Genomic DNA, 20,305 nt, shown 5'->3' on the forward strand with positions numbered 1-20,305 from the left:
ACTCAAACCCCACAGCACTAATAAAATATTCTTGTGATACAGCAATTTGAAGGTTATTTAAAGGAAGAAAAGAGCAATAATTTGGTTCATTCAAAAAAGTGAATAAACTCTGGCCCCGATTTAGAGCTAGGAAACTGGATCCTATCTAGCAGGGAACCTGCTTTTATCCATCTCTTCCCAAAGCACCCGTCCAGTAAGCCCAGTTTAGTGTTTGATCACTCCCCTGTGTATACCATTCCACCACTGAATTGTAGTCTTCCAAGGATAGGGACTCTGAGGGGTCTTATAAATCTCCGTGTATCCCCAGAGAAGAGCACGGGGCTGGGCACTGACGAGTGTTCAGTGAGGGCCCCACCTCTGAGTGGGGGATCAGGTCTGCAAAGCACACAGGTCTTCCCTTCGGCTTCTCCCTTCAGTCTTTCCAAGTTCCCAATCCAGTCACTGGGAAATGCAAAGAATGGCCCAGACAAAAAGAACGAGATGGTGTCCTTAATGTCAACATGAGTGGAGCTGGAGGCTGTTATCCTTACCAAACTAACATAGGAATAGAAAACCAAATACCACATGTTCTCACTTGGGAAGTGAATAATAAGAAGATATGGACACAAAGAGGGGAGCAACACACACCGGGACCTACTTGAGGGTGGAGTGTTGAAGGAGAGAGTGGATCAGAAAAAATGACTGTTGAATACTAGGCTTAGTACCTGAGTAATGAAATAATCTGTGCAACAAACCCCTGTGACATGAGTTTACCTATGTAACAAACCTGCACATGTACCCCAAACCTAAAATAAGAGTTGAAATAAAGAAAAGCCTGGAGCAAAGCTACAAGGTTGACCCAAGAATCTCTCTTGCCTCTGGCATCTTTCTGTCATCACCGCTGGCTGGGGCTAGAGAGAAAGGTGGCAGATGCATCATGCCTCCATCTTTCTAGTATTCCTGAAGTTTCCTCTCCAGAAAGACCCACATCAGAACTCCTTCAATCCAATGGCTCTCAGACCTACCCTCTCCTTCTGTTTAAATCACATTCAGATAGAGAGTCTGTCTTGTCTCTTGGCTTTCTGTCTTCCTTGTATCTGACACAGATGCGCGGAATCATTTAGCCTTTCAGAACTTCTTCATAGGGAATGAAAGCTGTTACAGACTACAACAGGTTGGGTGACAAAATAAGAAAATAATCCTGAATGCTTTCTACAGTGACGTCTATTCAGAAAAATATGCATATCTGTGCTTCTAAATGTGATATCAGGGCTGCCTTATGACTTTTGCAGATTGTAGACACTTTTGCCATTCCTCCATAACAAATATTAAAAATTGTATGTTATGACTGTTGGCACAAAGACAATATAATCAAGGTTAGATTATGTATTTTTCTTCCAGTTTTAGAAGAAATTAAAACATTTTCATCCACATGGAACCCATGTGGGCTCTGTGTACTGAGCTTCCTCTGCCTAATGGAAAAGTCAGTCCTGTGAGGGCTAACTTAGCTATTGGCTGGGTGCACTGGCTCACATGTGTAATCCCAGCACTTTGGGAGGCTGAGGCCAGTGGATCACCTGAAGTCAAGAGTTCAAGACCAGCCTGACCAATATGGTGAAACCTCATCTTTACTAAAAATACAAAAATTAGCCGGGAGTAGTGACATACACTTGCAGTCCCCACTACTTGGGAGGCTGAGACAGGAGAATTGCTTGAACCTGGGAGGCAGAGGTTGCTGTGAGCCAAGATTGCATCGTGCCATTGCACTCCAGCCTGGGCAACACTGAGACTCCATCTCGAAAAATTAAATTAAATTAAATGCAAATAACTTAGCTATGACTTGTATAAAATACTCAGATCTTACCCTAGGCAACTAAAACTCAGAATGAGATCAGGGATGTTTCCAGCATCCCCACTGGTTCCCCATCTCCATCCCAGTCCATCCTGTCTCCACCACATCAATTAGTTTTCCTTGTTGTGACTTTATTAAGTGGACTTGCACAGTATATACTATTATGTCTGGCTTATTTTGCTCAATGGAGTATATATGATTTGTTTATGATGTTACATATAATACAAAATCATTCTTTTTTATTTCTGACATAACATTATATATATCTATTCTCCTGTTAATGCATATTTATGTTGTTTGCAGTTTTAGGGTACTGTGAAAAAAATCTGCTATGGACATTCTTGTATATGTATTTTGGTAGATAAACATGCTCAGTTATCTTGGGTCTATACCTAGGAGATTTATAAAATATATGTTCTCAGAGTGAGAGTTCAGAGTGTTTCCAAATCAAGGTGGAACATTAGTATTCCTTCTACCTGAGGTTTGCTTTCTTAGCATTTGTTCTGATAGCAGTACTAGGTCAGTTCACTGACCCAGGCTTGGAGATATCCCACAGAAGTGGTTCTCAAAGTGTGGTTCCAGAACCAGTATCATAGATAAAATCTGAAAACTCACTAGAAAATGCAAAATCTCAGGCCCTACCCCAATCCTACTGTATTCGTCCATTCTAAGACTTCTATAAAGAAGTGCCTGAGACTAGGTAATTTATAAAGAAAGGAGGTTTAATTGATTCACAGTTCTGCATGGCTGGAGAGGCCTCAGGAAACTTACAATCATGGCAGAAGGCAAAGGGGAAGCAGGCACCTTCTTCACAAGGCAGGAGAGATAGCGAGCAGGGGAAACTATATGATCTCAAGGAGCTCTCTCACTATCACAAGAATAGCATGGGGGAAACCAACCCCATGATCCCATCACCTTCCACCAGGTCTCTCCCTCAAAATGTGAGAATTACAATTTGAGATGAGATTTGGGTGGGGACATAGAGTCAAACCATATAACCTATGGATTCAGTAACTCTGGGAGTGGGACCCAGAAATCTGTGTTTTAATGGACTCCCCAGGGGTTTTGATGGAGCTTAGCCTAGCCTCATGCTAAAGTTTGAGGACCACTGTTTTAAATATGAGGACCTGGGGGGAGCTTCTGTCTTGGCCCCCCACAGATAGGCCTGAGGCCTGTCAGGGCAGTTAACACAGACACTGCATTTTCTCTTAGCTGTTGGATATCATTTTAATGGAGTGAGAAATAGAGGTAATTGTCAAAGGAGAGCACGCAGAAACTTTGCAGATTTTTAAAAATAAGATGAGGGCACCTATGTCAGTTTGTTAGTGTTCCATCAGACGAGCAGGACCACTAGGATGCACACACACACGGTGGTGGTTAATTTAATGTGTCAAACTTGATTAGACTATGATGTCCAGTTGTTTGGTGAAGCATCTGTCTAGATACTTCAGCAAAGGTATTTTTTTAGATTTGATTAATATTCAAATCAGGAGACTTTGAGTAAAGCAGATTACCCTCCATAAGGTGAGTAGGGAGCTCTTCAATAACTTAAAGGTCTTAGAAAAAAGATTGAGGTCTCCCAAACAGGAAGGAGTTCTGCCTTCAGACCCAAAACTGCAACATCAACTCTTGCTGGAATTTCCAACCTGCTGGCCCATCCTACGGATTTCAGACTTGCCAGCACCAAAGCCCCACCTCAACTGCACTAACTACTTTAAAATCAAGTTCTCTGTATGTCTACACATACATACGCAATACACGCCCTATTCTGTTTCCCTGAAGAACACTAATATATACACATGTACATGTCCCCTTCCCTCCCTCCCTCCCACCATTCTTCCCTCCTCTCTCCTCCCCCCTCCCCCTCCTCTTCCTTCCTCCCTTCCTTCCTTCCTTTGGCTGCCATAACAAAGTACCACACACTGAGTGGCTTAAAGAACATAAGTTTATTTTCCTGAAGTTCTGGAGGCTGAAAATCAGATCAGCGTATCGACATGTTTGGTTTCTTCTGAGGCCTTTCTTCCTGGCTGCAGATGGCCACCTTTTCATCGTGCCTCTCTGTGTATTTCCTGACTCTTGAACAATGTGGGGGTTAGGGGTATCGACCTCCCCGCACAGTTGAAAATTCATTTATTACTTTTGACTCCCCCCAAACTTAACTACCAATAGTCTACTGTTGGTCCAGAAGTCTCACCAATAACATAAACGGTCAACACATATTTTGTATGTTATATGTATCATATACTCTGTTCTTACAATCAAGTAAGAGAAAAGAAAATGTTATTAAGATAAGGAAGAGAAAATGTATTTCCTATTCATTAAGTGGAAGTAGATTATCATCTTCTCATTGAGTAGGCTGAGGAGGAGGAGGAAGTGGAAGAATTGGTTTTGCTGTCTCAAGGGCGGCCAAGGTAGAAGAGGTGGAGAAAGTGGAAGGGGAAGCAGGAGAGGCAGACACACTCATTATAACTTTCATTGAAAAAAATTAATGTGTAAGTGGACCTGCACAGTTCAAACTTGGGTCGTTCAAGGGTCAACTGTATGATTTTCTTTTAAGGACATCTGTCAGTTTAAACACTGACAGCCTCATTTTAACTTAATCAGCTTTTCAAAGGTCTCCAAATAGAGAGACATTCTAAGGTGACTAGGGTCTGGGGCTTCAACATAGGAATTTTGGGGAGATACAATTCAGCCTTTTAACTCTCTCTGTCTTATCTATCCATCTGTCCTCTCTCTGTGTATGATCTCTCTGTCTGAGTTTGTTACAGGGATTTGGCCTTCTACAATCATGGGAACCGCTTAAGCAGCCTCTGGATGGCTATAGCCTTTGTCTCTGGCACTGGAGCTCAAAGTCCACATGCCAGAAAGTGAAGATGGATGTAAAGTGGGATCAAGAGCAAGTTAGAATTCACAGCATGAGTCCCACGCAGATGGACCAAAATCTATGCCATTTTCGATTACTTGGACCACAGTGACAAGGATATCCTGCAGAACCCGGGACCCTGGGAAGTAAACACACATCTGACCAAGGCATCATAGAAGCTGAAAAAGGATCCATGAGAAGGGAGAAGAGCTGCAGCCTCAGCTGCTGCTTCAGAGCACTGAGGGGAGTCAGCAGATCAGTAACAATCTGAGTGAGCGACAGAATGACTGTTCCTCCCTTCTACCTCCAAGTCTCTCACAGAGTGTTTCTTATGGCCCGCCCAAACCAGAAACATACAGGGAGGGATTTCTGAAAAATGAAGTTCCGTCTAGCTAAGCTGACATGTCACAAAGCCACCACAGTACTCTTACTGGCTCATAGAAGTAGCCGAGAGTCCGCATTTAATTTTAGAAAGAATAGTAGGTATCTCAGATGAAAATGTGTGAACTTTCTTCTTCAAACATGCTCTAAAAGGTCATGGGATTTGGAGACAGAAGACCTGGCTTTAAGTTCCAATTCTTCCCCTGTGTTATCTGGAAAAGTCATTGAAGTCTTTATTGAGTGCCTTAACTTCTCTGATGCTCAGATTCAGCGTCTGTAAAATGAGAATAGTATTGTTGGTAGAGGGTTGGCAGGCTTCCATAATATAATACATGTGAGGTTTTTGTTGTTGTTTTTCTGTTGTCCTGAAAATTGAAGACACTAAAATGAAATTGATCCTGCTTTGCTTTGTGTTTTGGTGATGGTGTGTGCTGATGCAGCATACAGACATGTCTTTTTAGAGATCGTTGACACATGCCTACTTTCATAAACTCATTTTCTTTTCTCACCTGACTTGCTGGCAGAAATAGGAAATTCTTATGCTATTTTTGAGCAGGAAGTAGTCAAGGTACAGGAAAAGACAGGCTCTTAGGTATTTTATAATATGTAAAAAGATTTCAATATAGCACCCATTCCAGCTTCACCCCCCACAAAAGCAATGGTGATTTGTATTTTATTCATATCTTTATTATAAAGCTACATTTTAGTAGTCCACATTTTGCTTTCAAAACTCCTTGGGGACAGAAATTCAAGTGCCTAGGACTTCCCTTAGCATAAAATAGTGCTTCCAAAACTTTGATAGTGAATTAAGTGAGAATCCATTGCTTTATCAGCTGCTTTTGTTTATGATCGCCAGTAAAAAATAAAACAGCTACAAAACCATGTCTTTATTCTGTCTGGAGAGATGACTTAAAAAAGCTTGGCTACCCTCTTTAGCTGTATATGTCTGATATTTACTCTACAAGTTGTCACCAAGGAAAGGCCAGGTAAGCACAAAGTAAGATGCAAGCCAGGGAGAGAGCCCTCACCAGGAACCCAGTCTGGCTGTACCTCAGTCTTGGATTGCCCAGCCCACACAACTGTGAAAAATAAAGGTCTGTTGTTTAAGTCACCCACTGAAGTATTGTGTTAAAGCAACCTGGACTAAGATACCTAATAATGAAGGCTTGGGCTCTGATGTTCAAATAGTAGCCCTGCCACTTGCTTGATGAGTTTCTGAGTGTTTCTGAACCTCAGTTCCCTCAGCTGGAAAATGAGGATACCAGTGGGACTTCCTTCATTATAGAGGGTAACACTCGGGGCTGGTAAACCTGGCTAATGGGCAACATGCAACAGATCTCTGGTGTGGGTGGAAACACCATGTCTTAAGTGCCTGCCCTACAATGAGCTGTGATTTACAGCAGGAGCCTAAAATTTCAGCTTCATTTTCTGTGCTGTTTTTCTGATTTCTGGATGAAATTATTTTCTTCTAGAAGGAAAACAAAAAGACACCCTAGTTCCATGGAAGACTGCTCTGAGGGGTATTCTGCTAAGTGGCATGCAGACGGAACACGGAGAAGCTCCTCAATTGTGTCTGTCACCTGCCTTATTGTTTACTGCTGCCCTTGACGCTCCACTGTTCGGGCTATTGCAAGGTTAGAAGGATGCTCATGACCAACATGACAGAGTCCTTTGCATATGGCCTTGAGGATATCTGCTTCTAAAGTCTAACAAGTAAATAACACACAGGCAGTGCTCAGAGCAAGAGGCTAAGACTCCTGCTTCACTTGGAGGGAACACAAAGCTTTGCAGGGGTGGGATACAGGTTTCCACATCATGAGGCAAGCGTCACCTTTTATCAAGAAAATGTCCTGGTATTTCCTCCTATATTCAATAGAGTATATTGATTTAATTTATAGGACTGCATAATTATGTTTTATCACAAAGGAAAAATTGAAGTCATAATAAAATAGTTAAAATACACACACATTGGCTGGAAGTGGTGGCTCAGGCCTGTAATCTCGGCACTTTGGGAAGCTGAGGTGGGAGGATCACTTGAGGCCAGGAGGTTAAGACCAGCCTGGGCAACATGGCAAGACCCCCATGTATACAAAAGTTTTTTAAAATTAGCTTGGTGGTGGTGCACACCTGAAGTTCCAGCTACTTAGGAGGCTGAGGGAGAAGGATCACTTGACCGCAGGAGGTCGAAGCTGTAGTGAGCCATGATTGCACCATTGCACTCCAGGCTGGACAACAGAGCAAAATCCTGTCTCAAAAAAAGAAACAAACAGACAAATGCACACTCTGTACTTTCTGCCCAATTTTGCTGTGAACCTAAAACTGCACTACACAGTAAAATCTATTTTTAAAAAAAAACACAATTTCTTAACAAAATACATGCTTATGATTATAAACCTTGATCACAAGTAACATACTAGGCATAGTGAGTTTAAACAATTTGGTCAAACGTGTTCTCTACATTCAGGGAAAGGAACACGTAAGTATTTATACATACACGCGTGCGCACGCGCACATACACACGCACACACACACTCCAGTAACATACTGATTCAAGGAAGCACACATTTAAGTGCTTTAAGTGTTTCTTTATGATAAAACTTGACAAATGTAAGGAATAATGGGAATTGCAGACAAGGTGGCAAGCCGGCAGTGGAATGTGCTTTTGATCTGGGAAGTGTTCAGCACCTCTTGTTTAATTAGACCATAGAAAGAGCTGTAGAAGGGGCACCCTATTGCTTAACACCCTGTGGCACAGACTCATTAGCTTTGTGAATTTCTTTGGATTGATTGCCGGAGATATAACCTTAAGTTATCCCCTAATAGTAGTTCTTTGGCCCAGATATTGAGCCTTTACTTTAAATTTAGAACTGCATTTGTTATTGCTAATCCTCACAGCAGCCCTAAGGGGTAAAGTATTTGCATCATTTAGCATTCTTTGTGGCAAGCAACAGAAACCAGCACTAGTTAATTTTACCAAAAAAGGAAATTGGAATTTGTTAGGCTTGCAAGGAAGGGGGCAGTTAGACATACAGGCTGCAAGGAAGAACAAGAACCAAAGCAATTTGGGGGGTTTTATGAACAGGAACAAATGAAGAATTTGTTCAGGCAGTCTCCAATGGCTTTTGGACTCTGGCTGAGTCCTACAAATGATGGGGGTTGTGGGGTAGGGAGTGGTGTCTGATTGTCCTGGCCTGAGTCACTCTTAGCCCTTAGAGTACTTTGATTGACAGTCCCCCAAAGATCACATGAAATGGGGGTAGGCTTTACCTAAAAAAGGGAAATGAGGGATGCTGTTACCAGATGAAGCAAGGAAAAGATGTGGCAAAGGCAGTGATCAAACATGTCTTCCATAATATCAGCTTAACTTAAAGATGAGGAAAGAGGTCCAATGTTTAGTTATGGCCAAATGCCAAGGCACATGTCTCAGTGACAACTCTGATATCGGAACCCCTGTCTGCTCCATGTCCAAGAACCTGCTCTTCCCCTCCTCCCTTCCTTTCTTACGCCCTCTGTATTCTACAGAGCATAATAGCACAGAGGCTACACCCACTTTCCAGAAGATCCACAGACTTGTGTTTATATACCTTTTGAACTCTTCTGGGGAAACGCTTGGTTTCCATAGAAAGGAGTCAACACCACTGCATCAGACTCCCTTCAGGCATTTCTGCTTTTTTCTTTTGTGCTACCTCAGTTTTAATTTCCTTTGCTGCACCCCTGCAGCCCTTGTCCCCAGTGTAAACAAGTTGGGAGGAACTGATGATTGGGCCAGGCTGATGGGGGGAGGACAGTAAGTTCAGGAGGAACCCATCCAACAGGACGCAGCCTGGGTCTATTTCAGCAGTCTCTGTGTGAACAGGGACCAGGCAGCTCAGCTGGACTTCTCCACTTGGCTCTTCTCTTTTTCCCTTCCCACTCTAGCTGTCTTTCTCTCTTGGAAAATGGTATTTCCAAATAACCAAGCTTTAGGTGGTATCACTAACCAGAAACATCCAAGGCTAGTTAGACAGGAAGCAAAGTGTTCATTTTGAATTTAAAATGATAGGCCCATTTCAGGAGTTGGTAGTTGTGTAATGGTGACCCAAGTGTACAAGTTTAAGCTGATTTCTTACCCAATGACGAACATCAAATAGGTGAGCAGTGGCTTAGTCAACTTTAAAAATGCGCCTGGACTAATGATCCAACAGAAAAAATGCTATTCTGTTATTAAAATACACAATATACACAGTTTACACAACACTAAAAATTCCTGGTTGATAGTTAATTTTAATATGGTTAATTCTATTTAAAAATTACTCAAAAGAGTTGTTTGGTTATACTGGTCATTTAGTTAAAAGTGGTACAGTTGGAGCTATGGCTTTAGTTTCTATTATTAGGGGAGATAATGTTTCCCATATACATAGTGTGGTGACCAGAATATGGAAAGTATTCAGTAAATGCTTGTTTCATTCTCTTTGTGAAATAGAGTAAACTTTAATCATTGTTCATATCCTCATATACTTCACTGTTCTTATTTTAGTATGTTTCTCAACTATCTATCAGAGGCCATGGGCCAAACACATGTCATTCTTCTTTCTGGAATCCATCAGTGCTTTCATCAGCTCCTAATGTCTCACCACTCAAAGTATGGTCCATGGCTGCAGCAGTGTTACCTGGGAGCTTGCTGGAACCAGAGAAACTCAGGTCCCAGCCCAGACCTTCTGAATCCACAGCAGATCTCAAAATAAAGATCTGACTGGCCAATATAGACATACTGGAGTTTGTTTACATACTGGAGTTTGAGAAGCACTGATCTGCTGGATCAGGTTTGAGCTTCTTATAATGGAATAAGCTTTAACCCCTGACTCTTTGACTACAACTCCTGCCATTTCCTTCCTTGGGATTTGAACTGAAATTCCCCAGACACTCAACGCTGTTTCTTGTGCTATTCTCTTTGCCTGGGATGTATCTCTTCTTTTATGCCTCATTAATGCCTACTCTTTAAGACTTGCAATTCATTTATTCACTCTTTCTATATGTATTTATTAGGTACCTACAATGTTCCAAGCAGTATGCTCAGGTACCCTCTCTAAGAAAGACCCCACTGAGAATGGTGACCCTTCTCTGTGTCACTAATGGACCAGGCATAACTCTATCCTTGATTTATTGCAGGTAGGCTTCCACAGTTCTCTTCACCTCCCCTGTACTTAGCATATTTCCTGGTCTTCAGGAGTTGCCCAGGCAATGTTATGTTGGATTGAACTATTGCTCTTAAAGGAACTAGTGATTGGGTCTGGATCAGTAGGTGATCTCTGAAGTTATTCTTGACTCAAAGTGAGTATTCTCTTTGCCCACAGACCACATCCATACACTGTCACTAGCCAGGTGCTGGAGGATCACTTCTCTCTAATTCACCCAAGGGCCCTGTATTGGAGGGGAGCAGTAGTGACAGATTCCCATATTCATTTACGTCATTGAACAGATTTGAGAGTTGAGAGTGTTACAGGGAGAAAGGACTCAGCACAGAGACCTGAGAAGATCACTGTGAAAGGCACAAACTGGGCTTATGTCTGTGGTCTCTTTGTCAAGCCTCTTCCAGTGGTAGCTACACTGCCCTTAATCTGAGCTGCATGCCATCTTATGAAATAGTGACTGGAGTTGAAGTTCTCACTGGTTCCCCTACCCTATGGAGAGGCACACCTGTGGGCAACTCCAATGATGGTAACCAATTAGGGGATGGCATCTTTGTTGGTACAGAGAGGAAGTCACAAGGGGGTAATGAAAACAAAGACTCTGCAGTGATGAGCAGAAACAATGGAGGGACATAACATAAATGATTAGAAATAGAGCAAATGATGAGAAATAAACGAAATAAATAGAATAAGTCAATGAGAGGTGGAAGAACCTACTTAAAACTTGGACTGTGGAGCCAGTCTGCCTGAGTCCAGAACCCAGTTCTGCCTGTTAGGAGATGGATGATCTTGAGCAAGCAGTTAAATGTTCTGTGCTGGAGTCTCCATGAAGAAAGTGGGAATAATAATAGCACCTACCTCATGAGGATTAAACGAATTGTTATTTAAAGTGCCTGGACTAGTGCCTGACACATTATAAGCACTATATTGTTTAACAACTAGAAACCATGCAATTGCTCAAAAATAAAATTCAACGCCTCATTCTCTTTTTATTGTTGTAGCCTTGTGCTGGAATTCCCAGTACTTCATGGGCTTTCCCTGGGTCTACGATGGGAGTGTGTACATCTTTAAGTTGTTGAGCAAGGTTTTAAAAAAACAAGCAAAAGGGAAACAGCTGCTTTGCTTTTGAAACGATTTGCCAAGTTCACATAGTTAAGTTTAATGGCTGGGCGTTTTAAACCCTAGAGAACAATGTAATTTGTGTCATTACTGCTACAAAGGATGACTTTTGGTGAGCGTTTCATTTTGGTTGCCTGAAAACCTAATTTGAACAAAGGAAGCAAAAACAAACACAAATATAGTAATGGAAAAACTCTAATTAGGCTTTGGGGAAAGATTGTCTGGTCCTGTCATGTCTTCACAGGACATATTAAAGATAACATTGACACCTGCCAAGTTATTTTTCTCAGCAAATATTTTAATTTGTAAGTAAGGTTTTGTGGAGGACTACTTATAATTCTAGGGAGTGGGAAACTGGTTCAAGACGGGGAGGGCTGGAAACCAGTATCAAATGTCTATTATGTGCCTCACTTACAGCATATCTTTTAATCCTCTCAAAACTCTGAAAAGGAGGTATTTTTCCTGTTTTACAAGGGAACGCCGAGGCTCAAAGAGATTAAGTAACTTAACTGAGTTCATGCAAACAGTAAGTTACGTAACTAGAATTTGATTCTATGTCTGCCTGACTCTAAAACCTAAGACTGCTTCAAAAAATATTTGTAATGGAAACAAAGCATGTATATTTGAGTTTCTTCCATGTAACTGCTAGGCACCAAATATTAAATGCTTATGAAGTTCCAATATATCTAACACTTTATTTATCCTCATGGAACAGAAATTTTGCTTCAACATAGTCTCTGCATTTTGGTAGTAATCATGGGAAATGATGATGATGATTACAACTTCAGTGAAAATAATGGCAATAATGGCAAAAACTATGGAAGATAAGTACAATCAACCAGTGACCTCATCTTGGATTGGAAGCCTCAGTTTCCTCATGTTAGTATGAGAAATTTTAACTACTTGACAAAAATGAGTGTCTTGTGATAAAATTCAAAAAGAGACCAGATTAAGGCTGTTAACTCATAAGGGGAGTAAGAGGGCTTGTAGTACTCCTATGTAAGTGACTTTTACCAGCCGACAGCTTGCTAAACAGGGCTTAATTGGGCCTAGATTCTTTCTAATATATACATTTCCTATTACTATAACTCTCTAGGTCAAGAAATCACTTATTCCAGAAAAGGCAGGAAACCCTTTTCTTCTTCTTGACATTGAGCCAAACAGTCAATCAAGTCTGCAAATCGACCACACGACGCTTTCCTTTAGTTATTGTTGTTGAACAGAAGGTGTGCGGATGTGTTTAGAATGGGCTTGCAAGTATCTGTAAGGAAAGATCCTGGACCTTCACTGTAGAATAATCCTTGGGTCAGATGCTATACATTCTTTCTCTGGTTACCATGTCAGCACTATTTGGTAGGATCAGAGGGGCCCATGGAATCCTAAAAAGAGAAGTGCTCTAAGTTTGGAAAATTTGGAGGATAGCCTGGTTTTAACATGGTCCCACTGGTTTTTGATTTTGAGCAAATTTTTGGGAGGATGAGATGAATTAATAATGTATTTTAAAATACCTTTTGAACTGAAGAAGCATTATATAATGTTTAATGAATGTAAACAATTGCTGTGTACTGCACTTTTTTCCCCAGCTATGCCCTTCTTTTTCCTACCTGAGCTTCTACCATGCTTCTCCACCATCTAGGAAAACAAGAAACAAAGTTTCCTGGGGGGCTTGGATCTCCCTATGGTAAATCCTTCAAAAGTTGATTTGGGTATATGGAATCGAGTTCACTGAATTTGCTTAAATATACATATTTCAAAGTGAAAAACTGAGAAATAGTTGGCTCCGCTGGGAAAAAGTCACACAACTATACTGATAGGCATCATGATTTGGACGACTCTGCCTTCTCCTCTGGTCCTAATTAATCCTCCCAGTTTGCAAAACAGTTACTGCAAATCTCCTTTTCCTTCAGTCACCTTCCCCACCTCCTCTTACACACTCTTGGCACATGCCTGTGCCTTCTACCCCTTACTGAAAATAAAAGCCACCAGACGGATTTATCCCCAGCTTCCAAATTCCAAACCTACAAACTACATGTTCTCCATCCACCCCATCATTTCTTTCAGAGTGAAACCCCAACAGAAAGATCCTTTCTCCAGCAAAACTTCTGCATCCCGTTCCTTTCCAACACCCCAAAGAACCTCGTATCGATTATGCCTTCTTTCACCTTGACCCTTAACCCTCCACTCTCCTTAATAGATCATTTCCATCATCACCCAATCACTGAATACCTGAATACCAGAATCTTCTATCTGAAAGGGGAAAAAAAGTACAGTAGACTCACCCCGTTGACAGGACAGTTTTGTTTATTTGTTTGTTTTTGGTTTTCGTTTTTGTTTTTGTTTTTTGCATTGCTGCCTTGGTGCTTCTCTTCTGCTTCCATGACATCCACATGCCACAGTGCTCTTTGGCTTCTGTTTTCCACATTCTGCCAAAACTCCTCTTGCTTGGCTCATGGATGCTCTTGCTGCTAATTTCCTTAGAATGTTGTAAGTCCTTATCTTACTTGATCCCTTAGTAACTCTCAGCACAATCACCCACTTCTTGAAACATATTTTTTCCTCTGTTTTGCAATGCCACCCTCTTCCTGTTTGTCCTGCTCCTCTAGCCACCCTGGTTTAGTGTCCCTTGAGGACTCTGGCCACCTCTTAAGCTTATTTGTCTTTTAGCCTCCATTACAATGGGAATACTTTTAACTCTGAATCCTTGTGTCTGACCAAACTCTCTTCTGAACACCTCCTATGTCTGCATTCTCCTGGATTCTACTCAATGTGATCAAAACCAGGCTCATCGTTTTTTTTCGCTAAAGCTACTCTTCCTCGGTTGCGAGTAATAAATTGTGCAGGTCAGTTCCTCACACAAACACTTCTAGTGTTTTCCCGTTATTCTCAAAATGAAATCCGGGCTCCATATGTCTTTCAGGAAGCTTTAGGCCCTGTGCACCTCCATCTTCAGGCTCTTGACCCCGACAGTCTATGAAATTCTGTTCTCCAGCCATTTTGACTAATTTTGGTGCCCCTGACATCTCATTTTCTCATCTACTTCTGTGGGCCTTTGCCCAGGCTAGTCCTTTCACCTTGAATGCTCTTCCCAATCCCACTCATGTTCTGTTGCTAACTCCTCCTCATCCCTAGATTTCATCTTAATCATTGTTTATTTCAGAAATCAAATAGAAACCTTTCTATGCACACTGGATTTTCCCCAATAAACTCTTTGCTGCATTAATGTTATTGGTTTAAGGGAAATAACAAAATTAGGATGCCACCAGCAGTTACAAACTGAGTGTTCCTTGGTACTCCTTCTCATCTTCCCTCCCTCGTTTTCCCCTCCTGGGGTAGCTGAGTCACCTCTGTGCTTTTAGGGCACTTCCATTCTATTTCAGATATTCTTTTGTATTTGTCTGATGTTAAAAGAAAAATCTTAAGCCAAATTAAATTTAACAGAGTTCAATTGAGCAAAGAATTATTTGTGAATCGGGAAGCGCCCTGAACCAGAGTAGGCTCCAAGAGATTCCAGTGCTACCACATCGTTGAAGATTTATGGACAGAAAAAGCAAAGTGACTTAGAGAAAACAGAAGTCAGGTACAGAAACATCCAGATTGTTAACAGTTTCACATTTGCCTTATGTGAACCCAGTTTAAACAGTTGGTTGCCTTTGGTTGGCCCAAGCTTGGTGATTGGCACAAGAGTAAATTTATAGCCTGTTTCCACAATCAGTTAAGTTATAGTTTACTATATACAGAGAAAGCTTTAGGCCGGACTTAAAGTATGTAAGGAGGCAGCTGTAGGCTGAACTTAATTTAACACTGAACACTCAGCTTTGAGCTCCTAGGATGGTGCTGGAGATTTAAAGCAGTTCATACAAGTTTGTTGAATTGAACTGATGTGAAACACAGTTTGTTATGGCTCCAAAAACCCCCTTACTGACATGGGTAGTAGATACTATAATTGACTTAGCTATTCTCCTATTTCAGACGTTAAGGTTTTGTTATTGACTATTATGAATAATTCTGTGATGAAGATGTTTGCGATTAAAGCCTGTTTCCATTGTTTCTGATTAACATGATTAACATGTGTCCAAAAAGTAGAGTTACTCAGAAAAAGTGTATAATCGTCTTAAAGTTTTTGACATACATTGTCAAGTTGCTTTCCAAAATTATTGCACAATTAAAATTACCGTTTCCATGACCATTGCCAACTTGCATTTCAAACCGTTACATAGCATGCATACACATCTGAAAATATCTCACTGGAAGAGTTGCAATAGCTACCGGAGTCTATTGTTTACCTTCATTGAGAATGTTGACTGAGTGGGGGAATATTGTGGAGTGTGAAGGGCTTGAGGAGCTGGAATCCTCCAAGTCTGTAAAAGAAAATGAAAGAAAGAGCATTTAAAGGCCCTGCGGAGAGTGTCATCTGTAGAAAAGGGCACAGTTCGGGGGCTATGATCTGAGTGTCAACTTGACTGGATTGAAGGATACAAAGTATTGATTCTAGTTGTGTCTGTGAGGGTGTTGCCAATGGAGATTAACATTTGAGTCAGTGAGCTGGGAAAGGCAGACCTACCCTTAATCTGGGTGGGCACAAGCTAATCAGCTGCCAGCAGGGCCAGAATATAACCAGGTAGAAAAATGTGCAAAGAGAGACTGGTTAGCCTCCCAGCCTACATCTTTCTCCCATGCTGGATGCTTCCTGCCCTGGAACATCAGACTCCAAGTTCTTCAGTTTTGGAACTTGGTCTGGCTCTCCTTGCTCTTCAGCCTATAGATGGCTTATTGTGGGACCTTGTGATCATGTGAGTTAATAAGAAACTCTCTCTCTCTCACACACACACACACACACACACACACACACACACATATATATAAATACACATATATAAAGGACTATGTATATGTATATATACATATAAAGGAATACACACACACACACACATACATATATGTGTGTGTATATATATATATATATATATATATATATATATATATATATATGTGTGTGTGTGTGTGTGTGTGTGTGTATTCCTTTAGTTATATCCATCTAGACAACCCTAATACAGTGGCTGAGGGTTTTTTTTAAAATTTTTGTTCATTTCCTCCTTAGCTACTTCACAGAATATTGATTGCTAATAATGAATGTTAAAGGTTATCATGCAATGTATAGATAAAGCAAAAAGACTTCTTTCAGTTAATTTTATTGTCACTAGAATGATGATATTTGTTGGGTCATCTGCTGTGAGTCACAATAGCTCTATCACTAGCAGTCACATTAGAATGTTGAGACATAAGAAACATGTGAATCCCCCACATCGGTGACAAACAATTTGGTTCTCCCTGTTAAATCAGGATATCACCTCTGCCTAATGCCCTTTTCCCATGATTCTTGTTTTGTTCCCTACTGCTCTAGCCACCCTGGCTCAGTCTCCTTTGAGGACTCCTTCCCCTTCTTAAGCTCTTTTCCTCCTTGGCTTCCATTACGATTTGAATGTTTGTAACTCCAAATCCAGTGTCTGGTCAAGCTCTTTTCTGAACCCCTTCTGTATCTACCTGCCTGGTAGATTCTACTGGTGTCTGATCTAACAACTAGCCATCTGCCCTGGGTGCCCTGGCCCCAGCTGGGTTTCCCAGGCCTTTCTGTGGTGTGATAGAGGCCGCAGGCCAGGTCTCCCATTGGCTTGTTTGTGGGCTTCACCCTTATTCCTTGCAGAAAAGGGATTGAGATTATCAAATGGCAGGATGGAGCCATGGGTGGATAGGAGAGATTACTGAAACAGAAATGGTGGTTAGAGAGCAGAACATGAAGATGGAAGATGAGTGGCCTCCCAGGGAAGGATACTCAGGCCCTAAATGGTCAGTGGTGATAAGGTTAGGAAGAGAAGGACTAAAAGGGATACCATCTGAGCATGGTCTGTGTCTACATCAGGCCAACTATTTTGAAATAAATTTAACTCAACAAGTATTTTTTGAATGTTAAGACTGTGCTAGGAATACAGTGAGAACACAGTCCTCACCCTCAGAAAGCTCTCAGTCTACTAATGTAGATAGATGTAGTATGTAAACCAGTAGAAACAGAATGCATTAATAAAAGAAGCACGGAAGAAAGGTGGGAAGGCTTGCCTGTCAGAGGGCCAGAGAGGGGACATATAAACTACATTTTCTTAGTGGTTATTTTCAAGGTTAACAAATGGAGGAGCAGAAAAGAACTTTTGCAAAGTCATAAGGGAGGAAAACACCATGAAGTGTTTGGGAACCATATGTAGTATGTCATTGCTGAAGAGTAAAATGCAAAGTGAGGATTATGAAGATATGATTATGATGTGAGGCTGGGGAAGTTTTCTTGGATGAGCTGACAAAGGGCCCTGTGGAAAGCACAGTTTCACCTGCAGGAAATCAGCAACTGGAGAATGGCTGGAAGGAACGGGCCTGCAGTTAGCAGAGGTTGGGAGTGCAGGTTCTGGGATCAGACAGCTGGCATTGGTATTCTAGACCTGTTGGTCTCAGCTCTGTGCTTTGGGAAAGTTCCTTAACCTCTCAAAGCCTGAGTTTTCTCAGTTTTATAAAACAATTTAGTAAGTGTATCTAGGATTAAATGAGATAATGCCCGAAAACAAGGTATTAGTATTATCATCATTGCCATCATCATTTTTCTTTTTTACTATGGCTGAGTTTTCATTGCAAAGGAGGATTTTTAGAGGGAGAGGGAAAATAGAAAACACAACTAGTTAAGCATCTATTACAATACTCCAGTCAAGAGATGGCAAGAGCGTAAACAAGAGAGCCTATGAGAATGGCAGGTGATGGCGAGGAGCAGCTGATATGAGAAATAGGAAGTATAATCAACTGTATTTAATAACTCCAAAGAGAGAGTAGTGAAAAATGACTTTCATATTTCTGGTTTAGAAGACCAGGGACATTTGTTTTCAAATCCCTTGTCTGAAATAATCATCACAACTGTAGGTTACATTTTATGTGTACCTTACCATATGCCATGAGCTGGTCTCAGCACTTTATATATAATTTACATATGATAATTGTACCTAACAACCAGTTAGAATAGGTAATATTTTAATTTCAAGTTCCCAGAAGACGAAACTGAAACCCAGAGAGGTTAAATAATTTGCCTAATGTTGCACAGCCAGGAAATGACAGAGGGCATTTTGAACACAGGCAGTCTGCACCCAGAATCCCTGCTCTTTCCCTGTATATCACATGGCCTCCTGTACACACTTCAGAGGAGACATCTAGGTGTTGGATACATGGGATCGGAGTGCAGCAGAAAAGGATTGCCTCAATTCACAGCCATATCCATATGCTGCTGGTGCATGGATTGGAACAAAATCATTGAAGTAGATGGAGGTATGGCCTAAGAAGATCAAGGATGTGTGGAGGACCAGCATTATAGCATGGGTCAGTGGAGTAGATCCAACAAGTGTTAACCTAGGGGAGAATGTCAAGGTGAAACAGGTTGTCAACATGACCCTATGCAATAGAGACATCAGGGCTGATTAATATATCAGAAAAAGACAGAGACAGAGTCAGTAAAGGAGAGAGAGAGAGACTGATATGGTTTGGCTGTGTCCCCACCAAAATCTCATATTGAATTGTAATCTCCATGATTCCCACATATCAAGGGAGGGACCCAGTGGGAGGTTATTGGATCATGGAGGTGGTTTCCCATGCTGTACTCTTGATAGTGAGTGAGTTCTTATGATGGTTTTATAAGGCAGTTTTCTCTGCTCTGCACGTTCTCCCTGTTGCCTGCTGCCGTGTAATGCCTCCTCTTCTGCCATGATTGTAAGTTTCCTGAGGTCTCCCCAGACATGTGTAACTGTGAGTCAATTAAATCTTTTTTCTTTATACTTTGTCTCAGGTAGTATATTTATAGCAATGTGAGAATAGACTAATACAGAGACTCAGAAAAGTTCTTTGCAACTGGCAATTGAGAGAATAATGGCATGATGATTTTGTCAGAAAAGTTTGTGATCAGGAGTTAGGGGTGGAATCCTGACTTGGGTGGGCCAGAGGAACTCAATGGTGGGAGAATAAGTGGTGACATCATAATTTGACACCTCTGAGAAATGGTGGATAAATGGAATGAAGTGTGGGGCATTTAGCTTGTCATGATTGTCTCTGAGAAACAGGTTGCTGGAATGCTACTTGTATTCAATAATTTTATTGATTATCACTTAATTCCTTTAAATTGATTTCTTTAGTACCCTATTAGAAACAAGCTCAAACTACAAGCAAAGAATATATCGCAGACTTCTCCTTCTCTTTATTTCTGCTTCACTCTGAGCAAATGAAAGACCATAAAGAAATATTGTAGATCTTGGTATTTTATGGTTTATAATCAGATAATCATTCACTGTCCAGTGCTCACTGCCCCTAATGCCCTGTAATCCTAGAAGCATCACAGATAAGATGTGGGTTTGGTATCTGATGCCTTTCTTTTTTTGTTTGTCAAATGAATGAATGAATGAACCTTGTCCAACTATCACTTTCCAAAAAGGATGCCACAAAGAACACTGGAATAAGGTTCTAACTTCAGGCCTATAAATCATTTGAAAGCCTACTCTAGTGTTTAATCACCTGAATCATCAGGGAGTTTTTTCTTCAATTTCATGTATTCATAATATTTTCAAACTATTAGCTCTAGATTGGCCTTCAGGAGCGGGCCAGAAATCAGCCTCCTGCTGCCTGCAGAGTTGGTGCCGGGCTGCTCCATTGCTCATTCCTGGTTTCCTGGATGGAAACCCTCAACCCAACCCCATGCTGCCTGCGAAGCCTCCCTCCCCTACCACGTGTCTTCTCCCTCCAGGCCTCCACTCAGGCAGGGTTAATGGGCTCTCTTCTCATCAATATCTCCTCTCAAGAGCAGCAGCTTCTTCTCCTTCGCTAAATCAATCCCCTATCTCCATCTACTTTTCATTTGAAAAACACGAAAAAAAA

Source organism: Saimiri boliviensis, chromosome 16 (assembly GCF_048565385.1).
Source record: "Saimiri boliviensis isolate mSaiBol1 chromosome 16, mSaiBol1.pri, whole genome shotgun sequence".
Classification (NCBI taxonomy): domain Eukaryota; kingdom Metazoa; phylum Chordata; class Mammalia; order Primates; family Cebidae; genus Saimiri; species Saimiri boliviensis.